The sequence below is a fragment of the Pelodiscus sinensis genome, chromosome 11 (assembly GCF_052426305.1).
Source record: "Pelodiscus sinensis isolate ZL-2025 chromosome 11, ASM5242630v1, whole genome shotgun sequence".
NCBI classification, from domain to species: domain Eukaryota; kingdom Metazoa; phylum Chordata; order Testudines; family Trionychidae; genus Pelodiscus; species Pelodiscus sinensis.
This window is the reverse complement of record NC_143062.1, coordinates 47354657-47376930: the sequence shown is the minus strand read 5'-3', so window position 1 is coordinate 47376930 and position 22274 is coordinate 47354657. Positions and strand designations below refer to the sequence as shown.

Below are 22274 nucleotides of genomic sequence, written 5' to 3'. Positions count from 1 at the left end.
AAGCCCTTTTCACCTGCTTGACAATTCTGTCTCTTCTCTGTAAGGTTTTATGAGAAGCAATCCCATTCCAGGCACATCCCATTGTCCTGGCACAGCCAAACCCCGACCTTGCTTTCAGTTATGATCAGAGGGAGCCGCACACCAAATGTGGTGGCCGTAGCTCTTACCACTTAGGGCGAGTTCTTGAACGGACAAACAGACAGACTCTCTCAAATATATAGTAGAGATGAAGATAACGGCAAGCACGGCAAGAAGATAGGCCTAATTTTCAGTGGAACCCTTTTGTGCTTCTGCCTCTCGGAGGAGACATTCTCCCAAATTTCTTTCTGTGGTCTCCCTTCTGCTTCTTGATGTGTGCAAATCAGTTCTTAAAGTCACATCATGTGCACTGACCTACCCAACCTGTGTGAGAAAATGTTTTCCATGTACATTTTGCCCGAACATGCATGAGCCTGTTACTGGAAAACATGATCTTTTAGGTCTCAAGTCCACCCAGCATCCGTGAGACTCTCTCCTGAAGAGACGTCAGAATCTCAGCAAAGACCAAAATAAACCATGGTTCAGAAACACCACACGGTGCTCATATGGAGAAGCAGCCAAAAGAACAAAACTGCCTCCCATCAGCACATAGCGATGCAAACCAGGGAGTTTTCCTCATGTGCTTGCCACATGTCCCTACATGAAACAAACAACGGTTGGTGCTGACAATGCCATGGCTGAAGAGAGCTCCCCCGTTTGCAGCGTTTGACGCTGGCACACTAGCTTCCAGATCACTGCCTCCATCTGTCTCCTCAGCAAGGTGTGAATATTTCAATAATGATGCACATCGGCTTTCAGGCGCACACCTGAGCATCTCCATTGTGATTGTGCAATTCTCTCAAGTTCTTTTTAGAATTAACACACTGGAGGTGGGTTGAACCTCTGACACGATGCCACCCTGGTTTGGGAGTCAGCCAGAGGGCGGTCCTAATCCAATCACTCATGAGGTCAACGGACTGTCCCATTGGCTACAGCTGGCTTTGGAGTGGGCCTAGGAGGTTGCAGAGCCAACTGGATCCTCCTGGTTGGCAAATTTCTCTTGTGACAAGGACACGAGCCAACCTGCTTGCACGCAGACAGGCGACCAGCCGAATGTGCAGTGAGCATCTGCAGAGGCCGCTGGGCAGTAGCTAACCGACCTAGGAGAAGGAGATTTCTTGCCTGACAGGCAACTTCTGTGGCAGGAGTGTGACAATATCCGGTCAGATTCTGAGCCATGCACAGGGGGCCGTGAGCAGAAGGGGCAGGCCAGCAGCTGGCGGGAGGATTAAAAGGGGTGGGGGGTCCCTGCCCTGCACTCACGGGCAGCAGCAAGGAAAGTGCAGAGGCAGCCTATGGCTTTGCTCTCCCAGCTGCACTACTCAGGAGGAGGGGAGGGACCACCCTCATAGTCCCCGGCGGGAGCAGAGTGACGTGGCCAGGGGAGCAAAACAGTAGGGCCACCTTGCTCCTCTTCCCCTGCTGATGCCAGTGAGTTCTGGAGTCTCTGGGCCGCCTCGGCTGGAGGAAGGAGGCAGGGCGGAGCAGGGGTAGGGAGGAGGCAGAGCAGGGATGGGAAGGGGGTGGAGTAAGGGTTAGGAGAGGGCACAGCGTGGGTGGGGAGAGGCGTGGCCTGGACAGAGGAGCATTGCCCCAGCTCTTCATGTGACTCCCTGGGTCCCCCCCGGCCAGTGGTCTCTGTTCTGAGCTGCCCTTATGGAATTAAGATAAACTTCACTGAATGCAGTTAAATCTTCTTGCGTTAAGGGTCGTATTCCAGGAGGGGAAGTACACACTGTAGGCAAGTGTGCAATTGTGTACTAGTCTCATGTAGGGAGAGGGTTGCTCATCTCCTTGCTCTGCATCAACCTTTGATGGCTCCTCTCCCCAAGAGAGATGCATCTTGTAGTTCAAACTAGACTGTAAATCACCTGAGGGCCTTCTCCAGCGAGCAGACTGGACCCCTGGGTCACGGAGGGGCCCCGAAAGGTCTTGGCCTACCAGTAAGACCGTGTGCTGCTTCGGAGTGGATGAGCCAATGAATTTGGAACCACAATGCAACGCTCACAGTGGGGTGATGTCTAGGAAGCTTGGGAGCAAACATGGAGGGTCTTTGGTTTGAGGATGTTTTCTCTGAAACAGAAACAGTTTTTACCTTAAGAATGAAGTAGGCTTGCTTCAAACTAACGGCACGGCACCCACAGCCGTGCCACCAGCCTCTGCAAAGAAAGCCAGCAGGTCCATGTAGGCCTGGGCGGGGAAATGCCCAGCGCTAGCATGGAAATCTGGGAATACCGCGGTGAGAAGGGAGAGAGAGGCAAGTCTCCATTCAGAAAGGCAATGGCCAGGTAGCTGGACGCTGAGAACGTGTGTCTGCTGAACCACACAAGGGATAAGAAGGTGCAGATACCTAGATTCATCGATTCCAAGGCCAGAAGGGAGCATTGGGTTCAAACCTGTCTTCCCGGAGGCTTTCCATCTGGCAATTAGCAAGCCCCAAACACATCAGCCTCTCTCTGCAGGACCTATCAGTGTGTCTCTGTGTCAACCTGTTCTAACACAAACAGCTTCCTCCCTCCCCATATTGTCCCTTTCCAGCTGTTTGGTGTCCCTGAGCTGTTTTATTTTTCTGCCCAGGGCTGGAAACTAAGTAGAAACATTGTTCCGGGCATTTTTCCGTAGCTCTCTTGACAGGTTTACCAGGTAGTCCCTTATCTAGAGCCAACGTATTGCCTTCCTATTAGTTTCCAAACAGCCCTACTATTAAATGAAATCAAAGCACGCATCCAGCAAATATTCCAGCCCAATTCAGCTATAAGAACTCTCTCAAGAACCAGGTCGCACACAGTATCCGTAAATTATTTGCAGGTCAGCAGCAAGAACTTCACATGCTGTAATAAGAACCTATATAGAACGGAACAGAAATAGAATGTCCAATATTTCTCTGCCCTTGCTCAAGCTCCAGCCAATTACGTTATTATTTGTGCTATTACCAGTCAACTTTTCATATGGTTAAATCTCCTTGAAATCTCCCCTCGTCCCCCAGGTTTAGTTGGAAAAAACCAGTTCTGATGCAAAGTTACTCTCTGGTTTGTATTTAGGGACTCACTCTGGCATCTATGGATGGCACTGGGAATTTGTCACATGACCTTCGCAAAATTAGAAAAAGCCATAAAACCATTGTTCCAGAATCTAGTCATGGTAACAGGGTCTTGCAAATGCAAGGCCAAGCAGGGTTTCTCAAGGGGGGTGCGGTTTGGAAAGTGATTACACGAGGGGGGGGTGTTGTGAACTGCCAACCTCCACCCCAATCCCCATTTTGCCCCCAGCATTAATAACAGCATTAAATATATTAAGGAGTGTTTTTAATTAATAAGGGGGGGGGGAGTGATGTGGTGTCTGCCCCACACTGGCCCTTCAAGGGTTAAAAGCCAGCCCTGGCAGAGGGCTGGAGCTGTGGAGCCAGCACCTGGGGCAGACATTAGCCCAGGAGTGGGGAACCTCCAGTCCAGGGGCTGGATGCAGCCCTTGGCTTGCCTGGATCCGGCCCTCCAGGCTCAGGCTCTCCCCCAGCGTTGGGGAGCCCGCGCTGGCGCTCCTGCCCTTCCCCCACCCCACCACAGGGCTGGAGCAGGCAAAATCTATTAGCCCAGGCCCCCCGGACTCTGGTGTGTGAGGAGAATGTGGGGGGCCATTGGTTTTCGGCTTTTTGCTTCTCACTTGTGTGCAGCCCCCGACTGATTTTTCTGTGGGTCGGCGCCTTTTAACCCAAGAAAGGTTCCCTGCCCCTGCGATAGCCAATTAGGGGCCAGCCTAGGGCAGTATAAATAAAGGCTCCTGGAGGGGAGGAAAGTCTACGCTCATTCACGCTCCGGCTGCGGAGCAGGAGGCTTCCTGAGACAGAGCAGGGCTGGGGAAAGGCAGGAAGAGCTGGGGAGCTCTGGCCAGGTAAACTTCCAGGCTGCGGGGAAGCAGCCAGGGCAGGAGAAGGCGGCAGGTCCACACCCCCTTGCCAATGCTGAGTGGCCATTTAAGACTGCACTTTGCCCCTGGGCTAGATGGTGATTGACAGTGGGCCACTGAGGCAAGGTGGATATAAGGGGTTGGGGGCTCCCTGAGGGGGAGGACCAGAGTGTGTGGCAGAGCAGTACCTAGAGGGAAAGGTGCCACAGGCTAGGAGGGACGTGAGTCCTAACACATGAAGTGGTGGAGCCAATAACGTAACAGTGGGCGAGACACCGGCCAGAAGGGGGCGCTCCAGGGCAGAAGAGCTAATTCCCAGAGTGACCAGCAGGAGGCGCCATGGCGGTGAATTGCGTCGTATTACGGGGTGTGGGGGTAGCGCTCAGAGGCTTGCTGTGTGAATGGGTCACCAGTACAGACGTGTGAGAGCCAATGGTTTAGAACACCTCAGCTTTTATCCTACCCACATAAGAAGAATGCACGGGGCTTATTTAATGCCCACTGCAAGGAAAAGATCTTTGTTGGGGGAGGGGTTTGCCATGTCCTGTGAATTAGGAACAAACCCAACATGCTGAGCCCTTTGGAGGAAAAATTAAAAGTGTGATTCTAACCAAGAGGGGATTCACATTGTGCTTTTGATGTGCTTTTAAGTGTGTGCGCCCGCATGCACAGGCGTTAGGAGAATGAGAGACTGAGATTACTGCTTAGATTGGAGCACCCGGCTCTACACTTCAGCGAGGAGTTTAGAAAGACGAGTCCCTACCGTTAAGTTCCTAAGTCCTTATTTAAGTTTCTAAGTAGGTGACCTCTTTTTCAAAAGTGCTGAGCATTTCCCTCAGGGATGCTGAGTCCACACCACTTTTAAGAACCAGGTCATCTATTCTGGGGCATGGACTTAGGAGCTTAACGTCAGGCACCCAGGGTTGAAAAGGCTCTTCCTGCATTCCTATCCCAGTTACTGATGGTCCTCTCTGCTAATCTCGATAGGCTGGATTGTGTGATGAGGCTCCTCAAACACCACGGCATTGTGATGCAGACAGCTGTTCGACTTTGCCCACCAATTCAGCCATGGCTCTAAATAATGCTGAATAAACTCAGGTGTCTATGACTTAGAGGCCAGTATAGTATGTTCATCACATTTGATGTCTACTATTTCCCCTCCTCCCCCCCCCCTGTTTTAATTAGAAATAACAAATGATCTAATATGTCTGTTAGTCTCTAAGGTGCCACAGGACTGCTTGTTGTTATCTTACCTCGAGTTTTTTTCATTCTTAGGAATAAACTGCTTTTCAGAATTATATTTTGAGATTTCACTGCGCTTTCTGTGTTTGTATTAGATTTTTGCTCATTTAGAAGAAACCATGAAATTCACTACTCCTGCCACAAGTGACCCATGAAATATACCACCCAGGCTGTGGTTTATATGGCACCTGACTTATGGAAATTAAAAGGTTTTAACACTCCCTCTAAGACCTTATATAACTTAAATTTTACACAGCTGAATTTCTAAAAAATAAGGGTACGAGCTATTTCATTGTTTTATATGCCTCAGAGGTATGCCTATTAAGCTCAGGATAAAAATCATTTGTTAAATATTAACTAATGTGAGTGCATAATTTGAATAGCCTTTTTGGTAATATGCTCTTTAGTCTGCAAGCTATTTCATTTGCTTCTTTTCCAACCATTTGCCTATTAGAGGAATATATTTAACAATACAACTTCTTAAGAACATAAGAACGGCCATACTGGGTCAGACCAAAGGTCCATCTTGCCCAGTATCCGGTCTTCTGACAGTGGCCAATTCCTCATATAATTAGCCAAAACATATTCTGGCTGAAGTAAAGTAATTTAGAATCATCTCTGCCTGATGATATTTAATAGGGAAAGAATGGTCCATCATAATCTATAGGCCTTAACCAAAACCACACCGGGAACCTTTACCAAATACAATACACAAATAGCCAGATGCATCAAAATCTTTAACAAAGCTCCATGTGCCAATGTGAAGAGGTCACCATTTCAGCTGTCAAATCTGTATGGTTGAAGTACAGACCAATCCAAAATCTGCATGAAAGGGTACTAAGGTGAAGTCAATTATACTGCTCAGTTTGAAACCTGAACCCATTTGGCTTTATAACACAGTCCTTTTCAAACTTGGCTAAAGCAGGCTCCGTACTACAAAATGTGACAAAACTTTTATCATAGCATGATCTTTCTACAGGGAAAGTAATCAGAACATTAAGAGAAGATTATGATTCGGGATGGCGTCTGAGTCCTCCAAAAGTTTGGAGAATGCCTTCAACACACTCCTCCCTACATTTGCTTCTTCTCCAGAGAATTAGAAATGTGGTCACAAAGTTCCTAGAGTCACAGTTAAAGCCCAGAAAGGTCCCCTAGATCAATGTTTCTCAACCTTTTTTTTTTTTTTTATAAAGTACTCCTTTTTCAAAAAAAAATAAAAAAATTTACAAGTACTCCCAGTACCTACAGTTTTCAGACACACTCTATGTTTTTCTACCATTGCAACACATTTGTTTAAATGACTTAATTGTAGTCGGGCAGGCGATGAAATTTTTGGGTGTAAAAAGTGCAAAACCAATAAAGCGCTATAAAACTTAAAACAAACATTCAGTTTTCTCCAAATTTTAGTTGTGTTTCCGTAGCCCCCCCAGACTTCCCTTAAGTACCCCTAAGTTGAGAAGCACTGCCCTAGATCACCCAGACTGACCAGCTATATGTCACAGGCCACCAATACCCACACTAAACCCAACATACAGAGTGACCAGTGCTTAGTTTTTTATTGAAAAATCTGGTTAAAAGGGGGACCTGACAGTATCTGGTCAGATCTACTGACTGGTCACCCAAAGTCCAGTTATTATGAATAGACTCATAGACTTTAAGGTCAGAAGGGACCATTATGATCATCTAGTCTGACCCCCTGCACAGTGCAGGCCACAGAATCTCACCCACCCCTCCTAGAATAATCCTCTCACCTATATCTCAGATATTGAAGCCTTCAAATACTTTGAAGACCCCAAGATGCAGAGAATCCTCCAGCTGTGATCTGTGCCCCATGCTACAGAGGAAGGCGAAAACCAGGGAAGGTGTGGATGCATTGGACCATCACCTGCCTCTACTTCACCCAGACAACCTCCTATGTTCATAGAGTAGTTGCAATTCCCATCTCCAGCTCTGCAGGCAAGTCCCTCCTGACCCAGGTGATGGAGGGTGGGAGGAGAAAGCAGCAAGCAACTGATGGTGGGCAGGGTGTGGAGCAGAGGAGGAAGAGGAGCAGATGAGGGGCAGTCTCAGGGGAAGAGGCAAGGCTGGGACAGAACTTTGGGGGAACAGGTGGGGTTGGGAAGACTCTAGCTCTGCTTCTAGGGTGTCTGGTTTTTAAATATTACCACATCGCCTGCTCAGTCCCGCGCTTCCAACATCCACAGTGGATACGAGAGAGAGCCCACTGAAGACAAGGCACAGACTGCTACTGACGCCAGTCCATCAGGATCTTGGTGTATTCATCCAGCTTGTGCCCTGCACCAGAGAATGGCTGAGTCGTAGCACTCAGGTACATGCTGTGTTGCCAGCTGCTGGCTGACTCTGGGCCCAGATCTCTCAGATCCTGCCTTGCCATCATCCCTCTCCCCGCGGCCATGAGGGCAGATGGACCATTGTGAAGTGAGCTAACAGAAAGCCCAAGAAGGGTCTGTACAATCAAATCATCCAGCATAACATCTTGGCTTGTCTTTAACACAAAGGGCAAAGTCATTACTGAATCCTAACGCTGCAATGAGCCATTATTCGTTAGGCACGCTGAAAAAAACCGCAGGCCACGTCTTCCTGTATTTTCCCACCCCACTACGTTGCATGCAGCATTATCTTCAAAGGGCGAAACCAACATGTTTGCTAAACATTAGCAGACTAACCCCAGCAGCTTTCTAGAAATAATTATGGCTGCCAGAGATGTCTGTTGGCCTTGCTGTTTTGTGGCTCAGAAAGTATTTTGCCGACTGGTCTAGAACGGATTGTTCTTCACAGGGGGATCTTTGTAACAATGAACACAATGGGTTTTTTTTTCCCCTCTAAAAAGCAATAAAAACCAGGTGGAGATCAGAAGGAATCTTTGTCTTTGCGAGGGTTCAGCTTTGTATCCAAATCAATAACACATCCCCAACGCAGTGGGTATTGCACATTACTTTTACAATGGCACGATGTAAACTATGGAACTGTAAAAATTCCTTCTACGCAGAAACTATTATCTCTTTATATTATACTAGACGATTTACCCGGCATTACTCAAGTTCTTAATTTAAATAAGTTTTGTTTTTCTTCATTTAAATTGTTGCTCTGGGGTGTGGCTGGGGAGGAGGGGTTCAGGATGCGGGTTGCCCTGGGGAAGGAGGACAATCCCAGCCCTCTCTCAACGCAGCTGTCCCTTTCTCCAAACCTGCTCCCTGTTGGCCCAATGGGTATGCAGCTGTCCCAGTCCCTATCTCTGGCCCTTTGCTGCCCCCTGTGGTCATTCTGCATTACAACTGTCCCTCTGGCCAAACCCCTTCCATTTTCATTTATGAGAAAATCAAATTCCAGGAAAATCCCATTGTCCTAGAACAGCCAAACCCTGACTTTGCTTTAAATTATGATAAGAGGAAGCTGCCTACCAAATTTGGTGGTCGTAGCTCTTACTGTTTAGGAGGAGTTCTTGAACAAATGGACCCACAGACAGACTGAGACGGGCAGACAGATGAACATTTCTAAAATATATAGTAATATTTCAATAGCAGAGAAGATACCCGCACTCCACAAAAAGACACTCCCTCTCTCAAAGAGGAAAGACAACAGGTGGATAAAACAGCCAGACAGGGAGAACACAAGATATCAGGAAAACCAGTATAATTAGCATACTGAATGGCAATCACAGCTGCCTAACTACTGCTGACTATCTGTAACGGTTGGCAAACAAACCTTCTGACAAGCAGTATTTTTATCACTACATTTCTAACAAATCTGTTTTGTTGGTTTTAGTTATTCTAGCAACACATGCAGAGATTACAGATTACAGAAGCCTTCATCTAGTTATAGAACTCAAAGCATTTGCCTTGTTTATTTTAACTTAGTAACTTACTTTGATTCTGTCTGTCTTCACTTGCAAACACTTAAATCCTACTTTTTATACTTCATAAATACACCATTGTTTATCATCAAGCCCAGTGTAAATCATCATTACCAAGCAGAGAGCAACCACTGTGCATCTCTCTCTTCCATTGATAAAGGGGATAGACATCTTTATGAGTGTTTTCTGCGTAGACCTTGTACACAGTTTTGGTCCCTTTTGGGGGCTGGATTCTGCTAACAGCCTTACAGTTGAATCTTCCCACAGCTGAGATGGTTCAATGTCCATGTGACTCTGCTAGGCAGTAACCCCAATTCTGTGCCTTTGCTGGGGGAGACCAGAGCTTCTGGCCAAGCAGGACAGAGTGGTGGAGAGCTCCAGAGGACAGAAAGGGGGTCATCAGTACATTGATCAGCACACTGGGGGACAATCCCAAGAGACCCCAGTGATCCAACCAGTCACAAGCAGTATGAATAATCATCAACTGATCCCTCTCCTGTCACCCATTCCCAGCTTCTGGCAAACAGAGGCTAGGGACACCATTCCTACCCATCCTAGCTAATAGCCACTGAAAGCAAATCTGTACCTCATTGAAAAAACCTTGGCCAAAGAAGTGAAATCTCACATACAGTCAGGCTTGGATGCATATCTGACAATTTCAGATCCCAGAGGTGATGTAATTGACATGAACAAAAATGTGGAATTCCTTTATAATAACAGTTAATAATTTTGGGAAGTTTAGATAAAGACAATGGAAAATGGTGGGGGCCTCTAGGATTAGAAATTAATTCCATCCATCGCAAGGTCACGGACGTGAATAGCAACACACCAGATTGCACATATGATGTTGAAATGTCCTTCCTGTGCTTACTCTCACTGCGGCAACAATGTGTTGTTGGGGAGGTCTGCCGACCTATGCTTCAGCAAGACGGTAAAAAGAAATGAAGGTGAATCATGGCTGTTAGCAAGGCAAATGTTGTTGGGTAGGACTGGTTGTTGAAAAGGGCTTCCCCATCTACTCTGCAGAAACATTTGGTCAATATTCAACTCATAGCTACCCCCATAACTATGGTAGAGCAATCTGGAGTGAATGGGGAATTAGGCTGGGGGAGTCATTAACCAGTAGAACAGTTTTCCAAGGGACTTTATGGATTTGCCAACACTGAACATTCTAAAATCAAGATGGATTTTTTCTTCTAAAGGATCTTCTGTAGGAATGATTTTGGGGCAGTTCTCTGGCATTTGTTCCTCTGTTGCTTTGGAATCTACGAATATAATTCTGTGCCGGTCTTTCAGAAAGCAGGCTCATCCCAGAGGTTGGGAATGGCAATAGATCATGACAATTTACTTTCAGAGAGTATAACGGATGCAAATCAGGGTGGTCCTACAGTTAAAGACCCTGGACTGGAACTCATGAGAGCAGAAGTCAGTTCCAGGCTCTGTTGTGGGTCTCCTTGGGCAAAACACCTAGCTCTTTGGGCCACCCATAAAATAGCGATAAGCCCCCTTACTTTCCATTACCTCTCTGTTTGGCTTATTGACACTGTTAGCTCCTTGAGGCAGGGAACGTCTCTGTGTGTATGCGCAGCGATTCGAGAGTCTCTCAGTGATACTATACTATAATTATTATTAATAAAATAAGGTTAAGAGTCTTGAAATATTTGGTCCCAAATGGAATGCCATTGGCAGAGTTTCATTAGTGAGTGCACACCGGTGGTGAAATCATGGGATGACAAGGTCAACAAACAAAATGTGAAAAGCTGGGGGGAAAAGAAATCTTTGACTTTAAAAAGCCAGACCAAAAATTCCTCAAATGTTCCAGCGCGATAAAATAAATATTTATTTGAATGACAAACTGCATGTTTCGGAAATCGAGAGGGGGAGGGAAGCGCTAATCAATGTTGGACCAATTCTGAGAAATCACCTCAAAGAAATCCGGACCCTTTCAAACCAGCAACACCCATGACCTCACAAATTCAGCAAGTGTACAGCCAACGAGCCACAAATGTTAGGAATCAGTTATTCAGCAGAGAGGTAGAAGGCAGGTTAATCAAACACGTCTGAGCATTAGGTTACACTGCATCAGTTTACATGAAATGACAAAACATGACACAACAGAAGCTGACGCATAGTGGGAAATGCTCAGCTGTGCGAGAGCAGAATAAGCCAGGCAATTTTCATTAATGTTACTGGGAGCTAGGAGGTTCATTTCTCATGCTCTGCAGGAAAAAAATAAACGAGACATTTGGAAATTACAGGTATGGTCATGTCTGCTACTTGGGTTGTACTCTGCAGTTCTGTTAAAACTCCAGCTGAAATGAATGGGGGACATGTAGGAAGGACAAAATTAGCCCCATCAGTCTTTCACTTCTCTTGCTACAATAAGCAGGCATTTTTCCTATATCTTTTCCATTATTTATTATAAGAACCTCACTTTCTGCAACTGTCAAATTAAATAGCATACTTGAATTTTGTTCCCAAAATTCTCCCGAATGCTACAAAGCAACTGTCAAGATGAGTCAATAATAAATTTCTGTCTTTTTTCCTTCTCCTTAGAAATGTTTGATCTTTGCATTAGTTTGCTACTGCTTCAAAAACTTTCACTTATTATTGAGGGATATATATTGACACATTCCACTTGATCTATAATCAATTATACTGTCACAAATAGTCAAATACATGTCACACACTAGCTAGCTTGCTATTCCATGGGTAAAATGCAATTTCACACACAGCAATTTAATATTTTACAACTTGTGATTTCATAATGATTACCAAAATCAATAAAAGCGTTTATACCACACTACCACCACTTCTAATTTTAAGGGCATCATTTAGTGCTCCAAAATAATATTGTCCATACATTTGCACCTCCAATGGATTGTTGTCTTTGAACTTGAATCAAGAAGATGGTTTTCAGAAGCACAGAGGACCCAAACTCTAACAAATCCAGCCCCTTTAAAATATCTCCATGTTGAGCTGTCTGAAACTTCTGTTTCTGATATCAGGAATGGTAACACACATTATCCTGTAGGGGAACACTTTCACCACCCTGCATATTCAGTAATGGATTTGAAAATAGCCATTCTTCTAAAAAAGAATTTCAAAGCCCGATTACAAAGGGAGACAGCAAAACTAGAATTAATTTGCCAATTAAACACTACACTTTAGGATTGAATAAAGCGCTCAACTGGCTGATGCATTACAAAGGCAATTTCCTTTCTATGGATATTCACATCTCCCCACCAAATGCTGTGAATGACCCACTTCCACCCTGACTTGATTAGCTTCATCAACACAAGCAACTTCTTCCTTATATACAACTCTGTTTCTGTCACTTCCACTCCAATCCATCTGATGAAGTGGGTTTTACCTGCGAAAGCTGATGCCCTAATAAATCTGTAAGTCTCTAAGGTGCCACAGAACTCCTCATTGTGTTTGCAGATACAGACTAACACGGCAACCCCTCTCTGACTTTCCAAAATCACTAGTCACTTTTGCAAATGTGGGCCAAGTAGCTTAACTGCCCGTTGTGTCTATGAATCAAGAAGTGTGATGTTAAAGTATTATCAACAGTACCTGAAAAATCTGAAGCCAAGCTGGCACCAGTCAAATCATCAGATCCAAAATATTTATTCTAAACATTCCTATAACATCATTCATCTGATGAAGTGGGTTTTACCCACGAAAGCTCAAGATCCTATATATCAGGGGCAGGGAACATTTTTTGGGTTGGGGGCCACTGACCCACAGAAAAATCAGTCAGGGGTTGCACACAAGGAAGAAGCATTCTCACTGACATTGCCCCTGAATGAGGAGAAAGACACTCAAAAAAGACACATTCCCCTTACACACCAGTGCCTGGGGGGGAGGGGGCAAAGGCTAGTAGATTTTGTGTGCTCCAGCCCCATGGTAGGACAATGGAAGGGCTTGAGCCCCAGTGTGGACTCCCCAGTGTTGGGGGGGGGGGGTTTCCAGAGGCTCAGGGGCCAGATTCAGGCAAGGCGGGGGATGCATACCCCTGTGCTACATATTTTTGACTAAAAAGTGTTGCGGGACTATCATCATTCCCATGACAGTAATTTAAACTTCCGACATAATGCCATTCTTGTTAATCCAAAGTACAACTCAGGTTCATGGACTATAAAGCTGCGTCTAGACTGGCATGATTTTGCACAAAATCTTGCCGTCTGTCTACACTGGCCGCAAGTATTTGCGCAAGAACACTGACTTTGTAATGTACAAAATCAGTGGTTCTTGCGCAAATACTCTGGCGCTCCCACTCAGGGATAAGCCCTCTTGCGCAGCCTAATAGTATAACAATAAAAGCATGCATAGCTTTCTGGACTAAAACTCTTTTCAGAGACTGCACTATATGACCTAGGTTTGAATTCTCAAGAGAGCTTTGCTGTCCTTTGCCAGCACAGTGAAAATGTTAATGAATACAATCCAATAAGCATTGAATGGATATTTCCCTTTGGAGTCCTGATTTGATTAAGTGGCAACACCATTACCAAAGTCTACCTTCTTCTTTCACTTTTACCCCTTTGCAACACAGTCTGGGCCGGAAACACAGCCATGGAATGGAATATTGGAACCATCAGTCCACATTCCCAAGCCCAAGAAGAAAATCCAAACTCAACGTGCCAGGTCAAGTGACAAAATTCAAACAACAATTACCTCATTACAACCCTCCATCCAGGAGTTTATGCAGAAACGCTGAAGAGACAAGTCAGCAACAGGAGCTTCTGGATAAGTGTTGGGGCCAAATTATCATAATTATTCATGTGTTGATATTCTAGTAGCCCTCAACCAACAGCCCAGCCGCATTGTACTAGCTCTGGTACTCAGAGCAAGAGCTCCTGTCCCAGAGAGCTTCTGATTTAAAGGCTATGTCTAGACTGCAAGCCTCTTTCGAAAGAGGCTTTTTTGAAAGATACTTTTGAAAAGGCCTCTTTTGAAAAAGAGCATCTAGACTGCAACCAGTACTTTCGAAAAAGCAAGCCGCTTTTTCGAAAAAGAGAGCACCCGGGCAGTCTGGATGCTCTCTTTCAAAAAAGCACAGTTTGCATTACATAGCTCCTTTTTTCGAAAGAGCACTTTCAAAAAAAGGCGTTATTCCTCGTGAAATGAGGAGTACCACCTTCAAAAGGAAAGCCGCGTTCTTTCGATTTAATTTCGAAAGAACGCAGCTGTAGTCTAGACGCAGGTGAAGTATTTTCGAAAAAAGGCTACTTTTTTTCAAAAAAACCCTGCAGTCTAGACACAGCCAAAGAGACAGACTGCGGCTATGTGAAAGGCAGCATTATTAATCCTGTTTCAAAAGTGGGCCATTGAAATGCAGAAAGTCAAGTGATTTGCCCCGGGTTATATAGTGGCAGAGCTAAGACTGCAACAGGGTTCAAAAAAGGATTAGATACATTCACAGAGGACAGGTCCATCAGTGGCTATTAGCCAGGATGGGCAGGAATGCTGTCCCATAGCCTTTATTTGTCAGGAGCTGGGAACGGGTGACACAGGTGGGATCGCTTGATGATTCCCTGTTCAGTTCATTCCCTGGCACCTGGCATTAGCCACTGTTGGAGGACAGGACACTGGGCTAGATGGACCTTTGGTTTGACCCCGCATGGCCATTCTTACATTAGGAACTGACCTCCTAAGGTCCAGCCCAGAGTCAAAACCACAGATGCGTCCTTTCCTTCTTCAATTTGGGCTTCATTTACACCTGTGCCATTCCATGAACTGCAGTGAGTCTGCGTGGGCCTAAAGGATGGCCGAACCCAGGCCAAGGGCCTCTAGTTCATATCTGATCATCTGCCTCTGAAATATAAATGATAAGAACATTCAACAACCACTGCTGCTCTCCCCACATCCAGATGGCCGCGACTGAAACCGGCCCACTATGGCAGGATCCCACCTGGCCCATAGCAGTGGTATCTTACACCCATAGTACAGTATTTCTAATAAGCAGTCAACATTCCTTCAGCATCTCCACAGTGACATCTGTGCTAGCATCAGAAAAATTGCAGGTAATTTCCAACGCTGCTGTATGCGGTGGGTAAATGTTGATTTTTAATAGTGTTCACTGTAATTTTGTCCAACTTAATACTCTCCCACTGAAACGACATGTACAAACAAATCTCGGGCAAAATAATAAGAGATGGGTGCAAAAGATAGACAAAATATTCTTTAGATGCAGTTTTGTCCACCCCAAGCATGCCAAAATTATGCCTCAGGCTCTCAAAACTATGAGATTGTCCTAAAATCATGAGATTTTTCAATAACAATAGTGGGTTCTTTTTATTTGCCTTCTCGATACTGAGCCTGTAGAGTTAATGTTTCCAAATGTTTCTCGACAACCATTAGGGCAGGAAGTTTAGTTAAAAAAATGAAAGCTGAGATTCTCACATAAGTCTAGTGATAGAATCATGAGAGCTGGCAGCATTAAAAGATGGAATTCTATAACTGGTGAAACCAGCTTGTACAGTGTGCCAGATTAGACGCAAGGGAGTTCTATGACAGCCATGTGTGATTTCTCCAGCTGGAGCACTCTGGCTGCAGTGTAGCCGCCTGATTTCCCACTGCATTACCCCAGAGTGAAATTGACTAATCCCACTGATTTTGGCAGCGTTACACCAGGGTGAAATTGGAGTCCTGCACCAGAAAATCTGACCTGCCATGTTTCAGTTGTAAAGTTCCTGAAGGAAGAGGAGAAAGTGGTCTATTTAAAATTTAGTCATCGCTAAAAATAAATCACACAGAGGAGTAAATCCTGCATATGTTACCCCTCTTGATAATCCATCCAGAGTATATCACTTTTTTTTGGCACAGATGTTAAAATGTATCTGAAGGTCACAAAGCAACCCTTCAGTTTTGTTTTAGTTGGGGCAGGCCCAATTTACGTCTCTTTGGGCTTTCATTTGAAATGTGGAATCAGCCTCGTTCTAGAAGGTACATTTCAGCAAGTCCTGCATAAATAACTCGGGATGGAGAGGCAGAATGAAGGGGCTCTGCATTTAGGAGTAACAGGATGAAATTAAGAGCAGAAAAATGTAGGTTTAACGTTAGGATTGTGAGCAGTCATCTTGTACATCATCAGGGACCTCCAGAGTTGAGAACATGAGCCTCTACAGCTTGGGCTAAGAGAACATGCCTCCTAAATGAGAGCTCTAGCAGAGTTCAGTGCACCAAGCACGGAAGAATGTCTAAGCACATACTGAGCTGAAGATACCTACCGGGACTCCCAAACCTTTTCACAGAATGGACCATCCTTTGCAGAACCTCATGAACACCTCTCTGACTACAGGTGATGAAATTAACATCCCTTGAGGGCAGCCACAGTCACCGACATGGTCACGTCAAGTTAAGAATACATGCTCTACTTCCCTAATCTCTTTTAATGTGAAGCGAGCTAACACCACATCAACAGCTGCTCGCTACAGATAACCAGGGAATGCATGGTGGACCAATGGAGATCCAGGGCCCTCTGTTTGGGAACCAGGATATCAGGCAGTTGAACATTTTCCAAGACTAATAATGAAAGACCCATTACCAGGCATGGGTAAAACAGGATATCAAAGTACTGAGTGATATGATATCCTGTATAGAATAAGTCAATGGTAGGCCCTATAGGATGAGCCAAGTGATCTAATGCAGTGGGATCTCGACATTTTCAGACTACTACACCTCTTTCCAGAGTCTGATTTGTCTTGCATACCCCCGAATTTCACCTCACTTAAAACTACTTGTGTATTTTTAGATCTGATTTTGTAAGCAAGTGTCACAACATGCTGTTACTGAAATAATTGCTTACTCCCTAATTTTCACCGTACCATTATAAATTAATGGAAGTAAAAATATTGGACTTCCATTTCAGCGTATAGTATATGGAGCACTACAAACAAGTCACTGTCAGTATGAGATTCAACCCACACTGTCTTGGCTAGTGCTTTTTATGTAGACTGCGGTAAAACAAGGCAAATAGCAAGATGAGTTGAGTGCCCCCGGAGGACGTTTACATACCCTGGTTGAGAACAGCTGATCTAACAGGTCTTTTCCACTTCTGTTAAAAGGCCTCATATTTCAGTGAAGCCTTCGGTAGCCAAAACCTCATCCTTTTGAAACAGAAAATCCTTACAGCCTTGAAAGGGGTAGATGAGGTTATGCTGTAAGAATTTTCCCAGACACCTCTACGAAATACAATGATTTGCTTGATGACAAGGTAAGGAAGAATGATCTTGTTAAAGGTCTGGGCTGGGATCCAGAAGCTCTGTGTTCAGTTCTTTTCTCTGCCACTGTCTCCCTATGTGCCTCAATTCTCCATCTGTAAAATGGGGATAATATTCCGTTCTTTGTTTCTTTAGACTGTAAGCTCTTTGAGGCCTGTGTTTGGACAGCGCCCACTACAATGGGGCTCCAATAGTGGCTGGTGCTTAGTCACAGGCATGTTCCCAGCTCCAATGATATTTTTTAATAAGGAGCTGTTTCTATATTGATAACTGACATTTGTCATCAGAGGATACTGTCCCAGCTCCTTCCCCAATGGATGAACGCAAACAAAACTGACCCTGCATTAAGTAACACTAACTCATTACTACAGATGCTGTACCTCTTCCATGGGTTTTCCACAGGACGTTATGAAGAGTTTCCTCCCCGCATTGTGTTAATGTGCTAATTTGACAATAACATGCCATTTCCTACAAAAGCCACTAGGTGTGCGCCTGCGAGCAGTGCAGTGGAAAGGCACACGGTGCTGTGCTCTTAATTAGAAGAGGAAGGTGGTTTATGATCTGGAACATACGTTCTCTGTGACTCGGCGGGGTGCGCTTTCACAGACGGGAGGACCTCAAAGGGCATTTCAAGATTAAACACTGTGGAATTTCCAAAGAAACTGTAAATGAATTGGCCCAGGAGCTCTGAGAGCGCCCTGGTACTCCCACGATACTGGCAGGGTGCAATAGTAACACACCACTTCATTCCACCCACGCACTGTCCCCCTTGCCAACAGCAACCAAATACAGTCGTTAGCACAAGCGGAGTGCAGCACCCCTTCTACCCCAGCCTCCAACTCCTTACCAGATACACCATGCGAAGACCTGTAGCTACATTTCAGGTTGTCTTGTCGCTGACATTTGCAAGGGGACAGTGTGGAAATGGGTGCAAAAAGCCTTCCTATCTCCCCCACAACTCTTGGGTGAGACCCAGTGAACACTCCAGCCTCTCACGCTACAGATTGCCCGACAAGAAAGCTGCACATTCCTCCTTGCTTGCTGCGGAATTTAGGAAGGTCAAGGCAGCGATGGGCAACCCGAGGCCTATCAGGGCTCTGCGTGTGGCCCGTGAGGCATTTTGTTTACCGTTGGCCACGCACAGGGTTGCCAGATCCTGCTGGTTTCCATCTGCATAGTTTTTTCCTACCGGTATTACCACAGTGCCACACGCATAAAGCAAGGGTGCATGAAGTGAGGTGTGTGACAACTGCACAGGACATTAACTGTGAGAGCCGTGCGTTCCCCCTGCATCCAATCAAAGTGCTGCTACGGTACCATTGTCACCCCTGCAAAGTCAAGGTGCCCAAGCGCAATTAGCAAAACCGCCCTATCCAGGAGACTGTCTTGGGGTGCATGTACACGGCACGGTTTTTCTGGACTAATGGCTATTATTCCAGAAAAACAATACTAGCATCTACACCGCAACTGCATTATATCGAAAGAAAATCGGAATAACGGAGGGCTTTTTCCAACGCTGGTAAACCTAATTCCACGAGGAATAACAACTCTTCCGAAAAAGCTCTTTCGGAAGAGAGTTTGTGTGGACGCTTCACTGCTGCTATTTTGAAATAGCTTCTCACCGAGGCCATTCTAAAGTTATTCCTCCCCAGTGCCTCCTGGGGCTGTACATCAAGATATCACGTTCACATTAGGGGACCCTGGCTCAGACTAATCTTGAGGCTTCCCTGTACTGTGGACACACTGGCTGTGTCTAGACTACATGCCTCTGTCAGCAGAGGCATATAGATTAGACACATAGGCAAAGGCAAATGAAGCCGCGATTTAAATGATCGCGGCTTCATTTACATTTACATGGCTGCCGCGCTGAGCCGACAAACGGCTGATCAGCTGTTTGTCGGCTCGCGCGCTAGTCTGGACGTTCCCCCTGTCGACATCAAAGCCCTTTGTCGGCAGCCCCGTTATTCCTCGTGGGATGAGGTTTACCGGGGCTGCCGACAAAGGGCTTTGATGTCGACGGGGGAACGTCCAGACTAGCGCGCGAGCCGACAAACAGCTGATCAGCCGTTTGTCGGCTCAGCGCGGCAGCCATGTAAATGTAAATGAAGCCGCGATCATTTAAATCGCGGCTTCATTTGCCTTTGCTGAACAAACAAATCTACATGCCTCTGCCGACAGAGGCATGTAGTTTAGACGTACCCACTATTTCTAAATAAGCTATTCCAGAAGATATCTTCCAGAATAGCTTTTTCCGAAATAAGCTTGCAGTGTAGACGTTTGCTTAGTTGTGACAATCTTGTAGCCCACTGAGATGGAGGGCCCAGTCATGCGATCCACTCCCTAGCCTAGGTGGACCCTTGCTGGGCCAAGGTCACAATCCCTTCCTCAAGCTGTACTACACAAATCTCTGCACGCACCCCTCTGTGCCCAAATAACACAACTTGCCTGCGCGTTTTACACATCATTTTAAACTATTGCCCCTGGTTGGGTTACATCCACTCCAGTGATGGTCTATGATTATTCCACACGGCCAAACACACTTTGTAATTCTGTTCGATTCTCGCCCTGTTTGGGAGCAACTGCCACCTACAGATACCAATGACCAGACTGGTTTTCAATGGCATGAAAAAAGGCTAGGTGGCTGGGTTGTTGGGTTTTTTTTTCCCCCCACCCGGAACTTGAAATGGCTGGGTGCATATGAAGGTAGCCTTCCATCAGCTGTCCCTTTGGTCTATTTCAAATCCGCATCACTGTCTTACAGACCTATTCTAAGCCAACAGGCATCTGCCCTGGAGACAAGCATTCTAAAAGCCATGCTTTCCCTCCGCCGGGGATCCAATCCCCTGGAGTTCTGAATGATCATTGACAAAAGAGGAAGGTTTTGCTTAGCTTCACTGGAAGCAGCTCAGTGCTGCGACACAATCGTGCATGGACAGTGTCCTGTTCCCCTGGACATCTTCACTTTTTCTGTTCCTGAATGATGCACCGACGGCTAGCCCAGGCAGCTACAACAATGATGTCCTTATTTCCCACTCCCCCAACCGTGCAATGCAAATGCCATAAACAGTCAAACAGAACTGCTATGTGTTGGCTTCATCCTGCTCGCGGCCTTTCATTGAAGCGCTAGTGTTACCAAAGAAGAGAGACAGCTTTGCAAAGGAGACTGGGAATAATCCATACAGACTCTAAACACCAGAAGAGCAAATAAAATAACCTCACTGAAGGCGTAAGAAGATCAAGCAGCTAATTAAGGACCTAAGTGATAACTTAATCAAGATCATTAGAGAAATCAGCATGTTGCTGCAAATGGGAACGTAACAAAAAAATACCCTTGCAAAACCTGGGCTTTGAAAAATGCAGGGAGGCCTGCTCTGTCGATAGGCAGCAAGGCACAGAAAGATTGCCCCGTAACAGTGCTTTCTTGTATTACACCAAAAGCTGTGTACCATCTGAGGCTGATTCAGGAAAATACTCAAATCCCCTGGTAATTTCCTGCAGACAGAACATTTAATCATCCCAAGCCTCCACCACAAAAATCCAGAGTAAATGATTCACACTTTCAGAGGAATTTGCCTTAAGAACAAGAACAGTTTTCTGCTCCAGAATGGAGCAGCTGTTTGTTTGTGCAAATATATATATACACACACACACACACACACACACACACACACACACACACACACACACACACACACACACACATATACGTCCCCTTTCTCTCAACAGAAATAAAGTCAAATAAACTGGACCTTAACTTTTGCTTTTTACGTTGATTTTACTCATCAACCAACTGTTCCTCTGGTTGGGATTATGCGCAGATCTGTGGATACGGGACATACACTGACTCTACAGAAACATCATACTGAATCAGTTTTATTTTTTTTTTATCCCTACTACTGGGCAGTGTGCAATATTATGAACAGAATGCGAAACATACAGTTTTTCTCTGCTCTCACTCACTTCACACCTTCAGTTGCTTAGCGCTATGTTCTCAAGCTTTTGCAACTGATTATTTTAAGAATTGTCTTAATCTACTCCCTCCCTAGTGGGTATGTGCTCTGTCTGTATACACAGACCACTATGTCTGCCTCTCCAATTACTTGCACAGATAAACACATCTGCTTGAAGAAAGCTGGAATCTCAAACCATACAAATGATTTGCCCTGCTAAACAAATGCAAATAGAAGAGGATGTTACATACGTCTATAGCAGCAAATAGCTAAAGTAACTTAATACAGACCAGAATTCTGCAGTTTACGAGCTAATTTGAATTTGCGAGAAGAATCTTTTCTTGTCATCCCACCATGTGTCATTTATGACTAACCAGTGAACCTGTGAAATGTGACTTGTTACTTGCTTAATTGCAAAAGTATTCTAAAGCCCTAACATTGAGCATGTTTTACTAGATACTTAAAACCCCTTTGTTTTACTTGAAAGAAAAAAAAATCTGTTTTAGTTTGCATCAGAGAAAGTCTACATTCCCTTTAGAATGTGTGCTAATGTTTTTAATAAAAAAAAAACCCAACACCCAAGAGTTAAAAATAACATCTTAGCTTCTATTAAACACAGCTGTCAAAAGGTCCAAGATTTGCATTTTGTCATTCCACACAAATCCCCACAGCAGCTGAGAGGACATACACTACATTTTGAAACTACAAGCTAAAGATAAGCTTTAGACTCCCATAATGTTTTACAGTGTAAATTCTTAATGCTCTAAAAACTACAAGTGGTTGAGAAGTCGGAAAGAGAAGCAATGCAAAGTCACAGTTACGTAAAGTTAAAATGTTTAAACTTTCCTAAGTTAAAAAAAAAACCACACACGCACTCCCCTCTCAAATCCCACTTGAAGTATAGATATTAACATCCTATATTAGTAAATCAACTCTCTGCTCTGTAATTTAGCAGCAGTAATTAAGAGAGACCAAAGTTCTCTATAGCATTTGAGTTGG

At 45.1% G+C, this 22274-nt stretch overlaps 1 protein-coding gene across 3 annotated transcripts in view; it reads right to left on the bottom strand.

Moving 5' to 3' along the window:
- PRICKLE2 (prickle planar cell polarity protein 2) overlaps positions 1–22274 on the bottom strand; it is a 221574-nt gene that overhangs the window by 101714 nt on the left and 97586 nt on the right. The window lies entirely within an intron of this gene.